The following is a 10,335-nucleotide window of genomic DNA, read 5'->3' on the forward strand; positions in this document are numbered from 1 at the left end:
AGTGACGTTGGGGGGGATATGTGAGGGGAAACCTAAAATCTTGGAAAACACTTAGAGTGGAGGGATCGGGATGAAACCTGGTGGGAAAAATAAGCACAAGTCCTAGATACATGATTGACATAACCGAAATGGATCCGCTCTCTTTGGGGTAGTTGGGGGGGGGGTTAATTTTGAAAAATTAAAAAATTGAGGTATTTTTAACTTACGAACGGGTGATTGGATCTCAATGAAATTTAATATTTAGAAGGATATCGTGTCTTGGAGCTCTTATTTTAAATCCCGACCAGACCTGGTGACATTGGGGGAGGGGAGTTGGGAGGGGGAAACCTAAAATCATGGAAAACGCTTAGATTGGAGGGATCGGGATGAAACGTGCTGGGACAAATAAACAGAAGTCTTAGATACGTGATTTACATAATTGGAACGAATCCGCTCTATTGGGGGGGGGGGAGGTTAATTCTGAAAATTAGAAAAAATGACGTATTTTTAACTTACGAAGAAGTGATCGGATCTTCATGAAACTTCACATTTAGAAGGACCTCGCAGCTCAGATCTCTTATTTTAAATCTCAAACAGATCCAGCGTAATTGGGGGGCAGTTGGGGGGGGGACTGGAAATCTTAGAAAATACTTAAAGCGGTGAGATCAGGATGAAACTGGATGGGAAGAATAAAAACCTGTCTAAGATACATGACTGACATAACCGGACTGGATCTTCTCTCTTTCGTGGAGTTGGGGGGGGGGGTTAATTTTGAAAATTGAGGTATTTGTAACTTACGAAAGGGTGACCAGAGCTTAATGAAACTTGATTTTTAGAAGGATCTTGTGCTTTAAAGCTCTAATTTTAAATTCCGACCAGAATCTGTGACATTGGGGGGAGCTGGAGGTAGAAACCGGAATTCTTGGAAAACGTGAAAATTGGTTGTTTTTTTTATCTTACGAATAGGTTATCGGATCTTAATGAAATTTGATATTTAGAAGGAATTCATGTCTCAAAGCTCTTATTTCAAATCCCGACCAGATCTTTTGACATTGGGGGGAGTTGGAGGGGGAAACCTTGGAAAACACTTGGAGTGGAGGAATCGGGATGAAGCTTGGTGGATAGAATAAGCACATGTTCTTGATACGTGATTGACGGAACCTTACTGGATTCGCTCTCTTTGGGGGGGTTAGGGGGGAGGGGTTCAGTGATTTGGCGGGTTTGGTGCTTCTGGACGTGCTAGGACGATGGAAATTGGTAGGCGTGTCAGGGAGCTGCACAAATTGACTTGATAAAGTTGTTTTCCCAGATTCTACCATCTGGGGGGCTAAAGGGAGAGGAAAAATTAGAAAAAATCAGGTATTTATCACTTATGAGTGGGTGATCAGATCTTAATGAATTTTGATATTTAGAAGGACATCGTAACTCGGAGCTCTTATTTTAAACCCTGACCGGCATTAAGCCTCTTATATTCCTTTTAAATCAATCTATTGATTCATAGAATTTTGCTAGAGCTCATACCGTATGATCTCTTGGCTCTTAGCCCTTCTTGCCCCGTCTCAAGTGTCATTTGAGCTTTTAGCTCTTGTTTTTATTTAATTTAGGATTAAGACGACAAAGCAAATTAATGATAATTGATTATACTTGGCTTCTGGCACGCACTCTAACTCGTATTAGTTCCTAATTTCCTCACAATCATCAGGGATTAAAAACTATCATCGTTAGTTTACGCTGCCAAAATAAAAAATTCTCAGGGTAAAATATACCATAATTATATTTAGTAGAAACGGATTCAATTTAAAGCATACAATCAATGCTAGCGATTTTTAATTGTTGAAACTAAGGATGAAATCAGAGGACAGGGTATAAGTAAGATCACAAAGGGTCTTCCATATAGAAAACCAACTTCAAAGTACGTTACTCTTACGTTGCTTTTAAACACAACCTTTTATGTGTTACTTTTTATGCCCTTTTTATACGTTAATACATCCCAAACTACGTTTCTGGTATATACGATTTGCTTCAATTTACGTCATTCTTATTATTGCACACCAAGAAAAGGTTAGAAAATGTTTCTATTAGAAGAACCCAGAAGGCTTCTCCCTCAAATGTCAGACTTCTGTACTGGCCTGCACAGGAGGAAGATGTGTGCTGTTTGTGGAGAGTGCTGTGGGTAGAAAAATTGCTGAGAAATGGGCGTTTTATTAATATTAGGAATCTGCCACGTTTTCTTAGTGTGGGTATGACCTATCCTGAAGGTGTTACATGATGATTGTGTTTATATTAGTGTTTATAAAGAGTGTTTTCTTGTTTTAATCGACCTATTAAATTGTTTGATTTATTCTTTTAGTTTGTTTTTTTGTATGTTGTTTACTTTTCTTTTTCTTTTGTGACCTTGGCCCTGCGCTTTCATTATGTCAAATATACTATTATAATCATTACAGTTTGATTCATTTAGGGTCTTTCTTAATACAAAATTTACGAATTGATTATTAGGATTACCTACGTAATTTCTTACTAATTAGTAAATTACTTAATACAGTTGTTTACATTAAATAATTCTGTTTTTTACACTACCATCTGTATGCACGTCCTTCAGTTGTTTGAGATTAAGTATATTGAGAAAAATATATAAAGTTTGGGTTTCTGACAGAGTTTTAAGCCTCATAGGGCGATGAACAAAAGCACCCAGAATTCTAATTGCCTTATTTTGAACTATCAGAAGAGGTTGCAGATGGACCATAAATGTATTGAGATAAACTACAGGGCAATAATTAAGATATGATTCAATAAGAGAATGGTATAAAATTCAAGGATGGGAAAAGAAAACACCTGTTTCAATCTATGAAGACAACCTAAGTGATGGGCAAGTTTCAATCTTAAATAATCAGAATGGTTAAGGAAAGATAAAGCTCATTGAGAATAATACCAAGGTAACGAAATGAATTTACTCTTTTTATCGTACTTTGATTTACAATTAACTTATCTATGATAATTTTATTTACCGGCCGCTGTGACCACCCGAAAATCATGAATTCAGTTTTAGAAAAGTTCGGGGCTAGGTAGTTACACGCAAACCATTTATTCAAAGATTTCATTGCTGTCATCATTTTCTCAACCAACAAAGATGGGGTTTTAGCTTTTATGTCACAGCCGTATCGTCTGCAAAAATTACTGCTAAGCTATTATCTTGGGGTAAACACTTTGGTAGGTCATTTATATAGATCAAAAATAGTAATGACCCAATACCGATACCTGGCGGAGTCTAGTATCGTCAATAACGATATGGCCTGACAGATGTCCATTTATTTCTACCTGAATTTTTCGGCCATGCAGGTAAGATTTTATTAGTAGATTTATAATAAATCATCGTTATGAATCAGAGTATTTCGTTAGTGAAATATTGAAATCCATCATATAATCTTGTAGATAAGGAGCATAAATTTGACTCTACCATAGATTCCACATAGTTTTGAAGTTCAGAGTCAGTTAAACCGATCATAAAATGATTCCTCAAGACTCCAACTTTAGCTGCTCCAGATTGTAAGCACTGAAGTTCTCCAGCGAGAAGATTGAAAATTCCCTTTGAATATTAAATTCTTGATTTGTTTTTAAGTAGATTTATGGAACGTCAACTAGTTAATGCAAAACGAGATAAAATACTTTATTGAAGGATATGTTCTCGCTATTACTCTTTTGAGGGAGAAGAGGGCGTGGTCAAGGCATTTCAAGTGAAAATCGTTGGTGGTAAGTAAGAATCAGGCTTAGCAATGACCATGGAGTAACTTAAATAATAAACAAAAAATACAGCTAAAAAACGCCCATTAATGAATAGTAGTTTCATTTCCTTTTGATTATTTGCTGTTACGCTTTACATTCTTAAAAAGTTTTATTGATTTAAATTCAGATCATTTTTAATATCATATAGAGGTAATTTAAGAAAATTTGCTCCCAGAAACATATTTTCTTGTATATTTTTTAAACTATTTGTGCCGTAGGGCGTTAGATTTCATCACTAATTTCATAGTGAATTTATACTTAGAAATAATTTATAATGTCATTGAGCATCGATTCTCTTTATGTCTTAGAGGTAACTTTTATTCTAAATAGGTTAGAATTTTCTAGTTTTGATTTTCTAGTATGATTTTCTAGTTTTAAAACTGTTCCATGACTTTTTCAATTTTGAATTTTGAATTCTGCAGGTTCCCTGCATTTAGTCTTAAGTAAATACCCTAGCTTCGAAGCTTCACTTTTTAGAAATCAGATAACTTTAAATACTAATATAACTTCACATAATCTTTTGGACAACCTAAGCAAAATTTCCATCTCTGGCTAATTTCTGATAAATAAAACTGGAAATCTAAATTTCAAAACAGAGCTGCCGATTTATTTTCTATAGCTTGTAATATGTATGTCTACTATATTTTTAGACGTTAAATGCCATGAAAAGTAATCGCTGGGCTGTCAGTCGCTTCTGCTAAAACTTAATTTCTCGTTCACCCTCCCGACTCAAAAATTCAAATCATTCCCGAGTCAAAAAAAGATTCGAGCAACAAGGTCACTAAGAATAAAAGTGTTGAGAGAGAAGTTGAAAAAGTCCTATGGACGTTTCTCTAGACTTAAAGGTCAATTTGACAAAAAACGCTTGATTGGCTCTATAACTCGTTTTTTGCCCCCCCCCCCCATGTATTCTTTTCTGGTGCCATTATAGAAGTTTTTTACCACGCCAGAACATCAACAAATTCGGTCTATCTTTTTCAAATTTTGTAAGTATTTTCTTCGTGTTCCTATTTGATCCCGTAACAGTTATATCTCCTAACGCTACGGGGTTTTTGAGATATGCGATGAAATAGATTTTTGAAGGCAGATTCAGACAGCGATCTAAGTTAGTCGTAGATTTTCCGTCGGGGTGTATTAATCGTTTGCGGGTCATTGTTAGTGTATTTTTAGTGTTCCTGATGATAAGTGTTTTTATTACGTATATTGCTTTTTCCATTATATAATAATGAAATCTAAATTTCAAAAAAGAGCTGCCGATTTGTTTTCTCAATTAAATAGAAAAAAACAAGTTTTTTTAAATGAAAGTAAGGAGCCACATTAAAATTTAAAACGAACAGAAATTACTCAGTATATGAAGGGGGCTTTTCCTCCTCAACGCCCTGCTTTTTACGCTAAAGTTTCACTCTTTCTCTTAACTCTACTTTTTTAAACAACAAGAAACTTTAGCGTAAAGAGCGCGGCGTTGAGGAGGAAAAGCCCCTTTCATATACGGAGTAATTTCTCTTCGTTTTAAGTTTTAATGTTGCTCCTTACTTTCATTAAAAAAAACTTGTTTTTTCTATTTAATTTCTGGACGTTTTTGAATTAATGCATGTTTTGATGTTGGCTCTCCGCACATAAATAATTAAAACAAAATTTGCATATTAATTAATTGCAATTATCAGAAGACTTTGAGAAAAAAGGAGTGAAGGAGGAGGCCAAGTTCCCCTCCAATTTTTTGATTACTTAAAAGGACAAGTAAAACTTTTAACTTTTTACAAACGTTTTCATTGGTAAAAATTATACGTAACTTACGAATTAACTTAAGTAACGAACTTCTATATTCGAATGTTTTTATTGCGTATATGAGGGGGTTCAACCCTCGTCGATACCTCGCTCTTTACACTAAAGCTTAAATGTCCCATTTAATTTTTAGTGACTTGAGCTTTAAGCCTTAGAACTTAAATCACACTCTGAATCACAAAGGCCGTAGAATAAATAGTTGAAATTACTAAAAATACTTTAGCGTAAAGAGTGAGGTATAACGAGGAGGTAAACCCCTCATATGCGTAATAATTCTTGTTCGGTTTAAGTTTTATTGCTGCTCCTTACTTTCAGTAGAAAAAACTTTTCATTTTTATTTTTTCAAATAATGCTAGAAAATCCCGCGCCCCCTTCATTGAAATTCTTTTCCCCCATAAGAAGTTCCTCCATGGAAATATTCTCTCACGTAACCCCCCTCAACGCTCTCCCCTAAACCAAAAAAATCCCCCTGAAAACGTCCGTACACTTCCCAGTAACCATTACTATATGTAAACACAGGTCAAAGTTTGTAGCTTGCAGCCCCTCCCACGGGGACTGCGGGGGGTAAGTCGTCCCTAAAGACATAGTTATTATTTTTTCGACTATGGTGAATAAAATGGCTATCTCAGAATTTTGATCCAGTGACTTTAGGGAAAAAATGAGCGGGGGAGGGGGCCTAGGTGCCGTCCAATTTTTTTGGTCACTTTAAAGGGGCACTAGAACTTTTCATTTCCGTTAGAATGAGCCCTCTCGCGAGATTCTAGGACCTCTGCGTCGATACGATCAATCCTGGAAAAAAACAAAACAAATAAAGGCAAGGGAAGAGTCTTTTTACCTTCCTCTTAAATTCAAATATAATACATTTTATATATTTGTAGTCAGCATGATACAAAACTTTTTTTAAGTTTTTATTCTTTTCAAGCTTAGATTTTTGTGGAGTTCAAGTTAGTGTTGACACAGGTTACTCTTTACTTACAACTAGGAACTATGTAATGTTTGAAAAAATTCCCAAAACATGACTAAAGCCAGTTGATAATTTTTTGCAGAATTTAAGTCATGTTTTGCATGGGTTACTCTTTATTTACTACTTGTTACCATGTATTGTTTGAAAAGATTATCAAGGCTTGGCCCAGTTAATCAAGTTTGTGCAAATTAGGTCACGATTGGCATAGGTTACTCTTTGTGTATAACTTTTTACCTTGTACTATTTGATAACATTACCGAAACTTGACCAAAACTAGTTGACAAATTTTTCTGGGGGTTTATATCACTAGGGACAAGGGTTACTCCTTACTTACAACTCGTTACCATGTGCCGTCTTATAGCATTGCCGAAACTTGACTAAAGCAAGTTGAAAAACCTTATTCATACAGGATGTCCATCCTCTCGAGCATATTAGCATATGAATCTGGTATTTAGTTACACTAAAATTATTTCCACAATACAAGGATAGCTGTCACCTCGCAGCACTCGTAATGAATACTTTGTCCTTATTATACTTTGTACCTTATGAAGTGGCAAGGTAGCTTACACCGTCTTTTTAGGTGCCGAATTGTAGATTTGACGTCACAATTTATGATAAATGATGGCACCTAACCTCATAACTAACAGCTATAATACGTATTTGGGGGTGACTGCCAATTATGAAATGATTAGTTTGCCTCACAGAAGAGCTTTATTTAAGCGAAGGAAATGAGGAACTATTCCTAACCTTAAAAAGGACACTATATGAAAATTATACAAAATGTAGGAGAAACTACAAAACTCCAGAGCGTTGTTGATAAGTAGTTCTACCTTAGTTGCGGCTGTGGTATCTCTTGCACCCACGGTAACATCTTAATTAGCCTCCATCCCCTGTCTCCTGAAAATTTTCAGGCCAAATCTTAACAAAATCTTCAATTACTAACACAACTTTCATTCATTAACAAAATGTCCATTTATTTTAAATCTGACTTTTCTAGCTTTAGGGTCTGCAAAATTATATATTATTTCGTTCTAATTGATTGTTTCTAACTCTTCGCGGTTTATAGTCATTAATGCTAAATAATTTAGTCGCTCCTGGAATATGGTCGATCTGATTTATAGTAATATTAATTTAAGTTTACTAAATGACAACTCATTACTGGCCACCGACACTGCAATCGCTAATAATACTTGATAGGCAACTCTTACGTTTGCGAAGATTCTTTTATCTTCGTTTTGCACAATTAATTCTAACAACAAAAATTAATTCAATTCGGTCTACTTACTTTTGTTTTCAAGGAATGGTAGTGAAGATATGGGAAAAAATAAAATTCCGGATTTGATAGGCAACTCTTACGTTTGCGAAGATTCTTTTATCTTCGTTTTGCACAATTAATTCTAACAACAAAAATTAATTCAATTCGGTCTACTTACTTTTGTTTTCAAGGAATGGTAGTGAAGATATGGGAAAAAATAAAATTCCGGATTCAATTTGCTTGTACTGACGGCCAACTCTGCCATCTACTTTATGTTCATAAAAACAAAATTTAAAAATTACAAAATGATTATCTGTTAGATTATTTATTTAAAATTCCCCGCCTTGAAAATTTCAGCAACTGCGGTAAGTGTCTCCTATGTCTTCCCTTGAAACCACCTCTGTTCTAAAATTTACAAAAAATAAAAACCAAGAAACCTATTGGTTTGTTAAAACAACTCTAAAATCCAACACATGTTTCTATATATAATGAAAAAAAGAAAAAAAAAATCCAAGATGGACATACGAATTAAATATTAACTACAATTTCATCTAAGGTATGACTTAAACAACAAATCAAAGAAAATTGTGAAATATTTTTATAGTAACGCTTCAAATTTCCCCCCAAAAAGTGGAAGATGCTCTTTTGGGGCGGGGGTAGGAATAATTCTGAAACCAAATTCCCTCAAATATTTTTCCAAATTAAAAAAAAAATCCAAATTTTCAAAAATACTGGCCTCTTCATTTAAACCTTTCTAACCAAGCTAAGATTTTCTTATTTTTTGTAAAAAAAAAAACTGAAAAATGATAAATTTACCGTCCCCTAGATTTAGAAAAATACATTTTGCCCCCTCCCCCAAACTACTAAACTTTCGTAAACTGATACCATTGTTCATCGCAATGTGAAGGTCACCTAGTCTAATGCGGCAAAACCTAAGATCTGATTCTGAAATTTAATCAATAAAACAAGGATCCTGTTGTTACATAGAGTTCCATTTTTAGTTCTGGAGATTAAAATATTCCCTAAAAATCTTTTTATGCCATCTCCTTTTTAAAATGAGTCAAATCAAAGTCGTTCAAGCAAGGAAGTCTAAGGAAGGGGCCCTGGGCGCACCATAATTTAGATATTATATATAATTATATATATATATATAGATATATATATATATATATATATATATATATATATATATATATATATATATATATATATATATACATATATATATATATATATATATATATATATATATATATATTACACATGAACTAAGTAATATAAATAAAATTAATATGAAATACCAAGAGTCATAATTTCGACGATAGTTAGTAGTCGTTCATAATGTTTGTGGGCACCAATTAAACCCTGTAGGATGAGGACCTTGTAGTATTTGAACATATCCGAATCTTTGCCGCCCATAACGTCGACCATTTCTTGAGTTAGTTTAAGGGGTGAGGATTCGAAATTTAAATTTCTCGGTGACGAAGACAGCATATATCCAAAATCCATGTGGATCAGATGACCTTCATTATCCAACAAAATATTGTTATTGTGCCTGAAAAAAAGAGATTTTTGTTTAACAGCGAGGATCTGAATAAATAAATAGAGGAAACAAGTCACAAGAGGGATAGTGACCGAAAAGAACGAAAGAAAGAGAAAAAGTATGATATGGGACAGGGCCGAAACCAGGACTTCTCTTTGTAGGGGGGGGGGGGGGGTTATCTCAACAAAAATTTTTAAAACACAATAAAAATTTGGTTGTATGTGTTTTTTTGCAGGAACCAGATACAGTTTTCGGGGGAGGGAGGTCATACATCCAGTACTCCAATGGATACAGTCCTAGAGCAGGATAAGGAGATGAAGAGAGGAATGGATAAAGAATTAAGACATTAATTCTATTAATAGAGAAAGAGAAAGAGAGAGAGAGAGAGAGAGAGGGAGAGAGAGGAGAGAGGAGAGAGAGAGAGAGGGGGGGGGGAGAGAGAGAGAGAGAGAGAGAGAGAGAGAGAGAGAGAGAGAGAGAGAGAGAGAGAGAGAGAGAGAGATTAAAGACATGAGGACAGAGTAATGCATTACCAAGAAAAGTAACTTACTCAAACCCGTGGCCTTAGATTATCAGTAGAAGGCTCCTTAAAAAACAGAAATATTAATAAGTGTTACCTTTCAGTAATGACAAAATATATGTAGCCATAGGAAAATGACTTTTTCATACAATTTCTACTCCAAGTCGAAATATTAGCCCAAAAAGCTGTCATATCGTGGCAGCTAGATACTTATAAAGACTAAACACTTTTAAATAAACTTAAAAGTAAAATATTATTTTAAATAGTTTAAATTTCAAAATAAATTTTAAATAGTTTAAAAGTAAATTTAAAAGTTTAAAATAAAAACACTTTTAATTAAATTTAAGACTGTCATATCGTGGCACATTCGCGGTGCAGCTTGTGCTTATTTATTTTTGAGAATAAAACTGTATTGACAAACAGAAACAGATGACAGATGAGGAAAAAAAAATTAAGCCTTGATTATTAAGAAAAGTGTTTCCATGCGACAGGCGGGATTGAACCTATACATC

Source organism: Artemia franciscana, chromosome 7 (assembly GCF_032884065.1).
Source record: "Artemia franciscana chromosome 7, ASM3288406v1, whole genome shotgun sequence".
Classification (NCBI taxonomy): Eukaryota; Metazoa; Arthropoda; class Branchiopoda; order Anostraca; family Artemiidae; genus Artemia; species Artemia franciscana.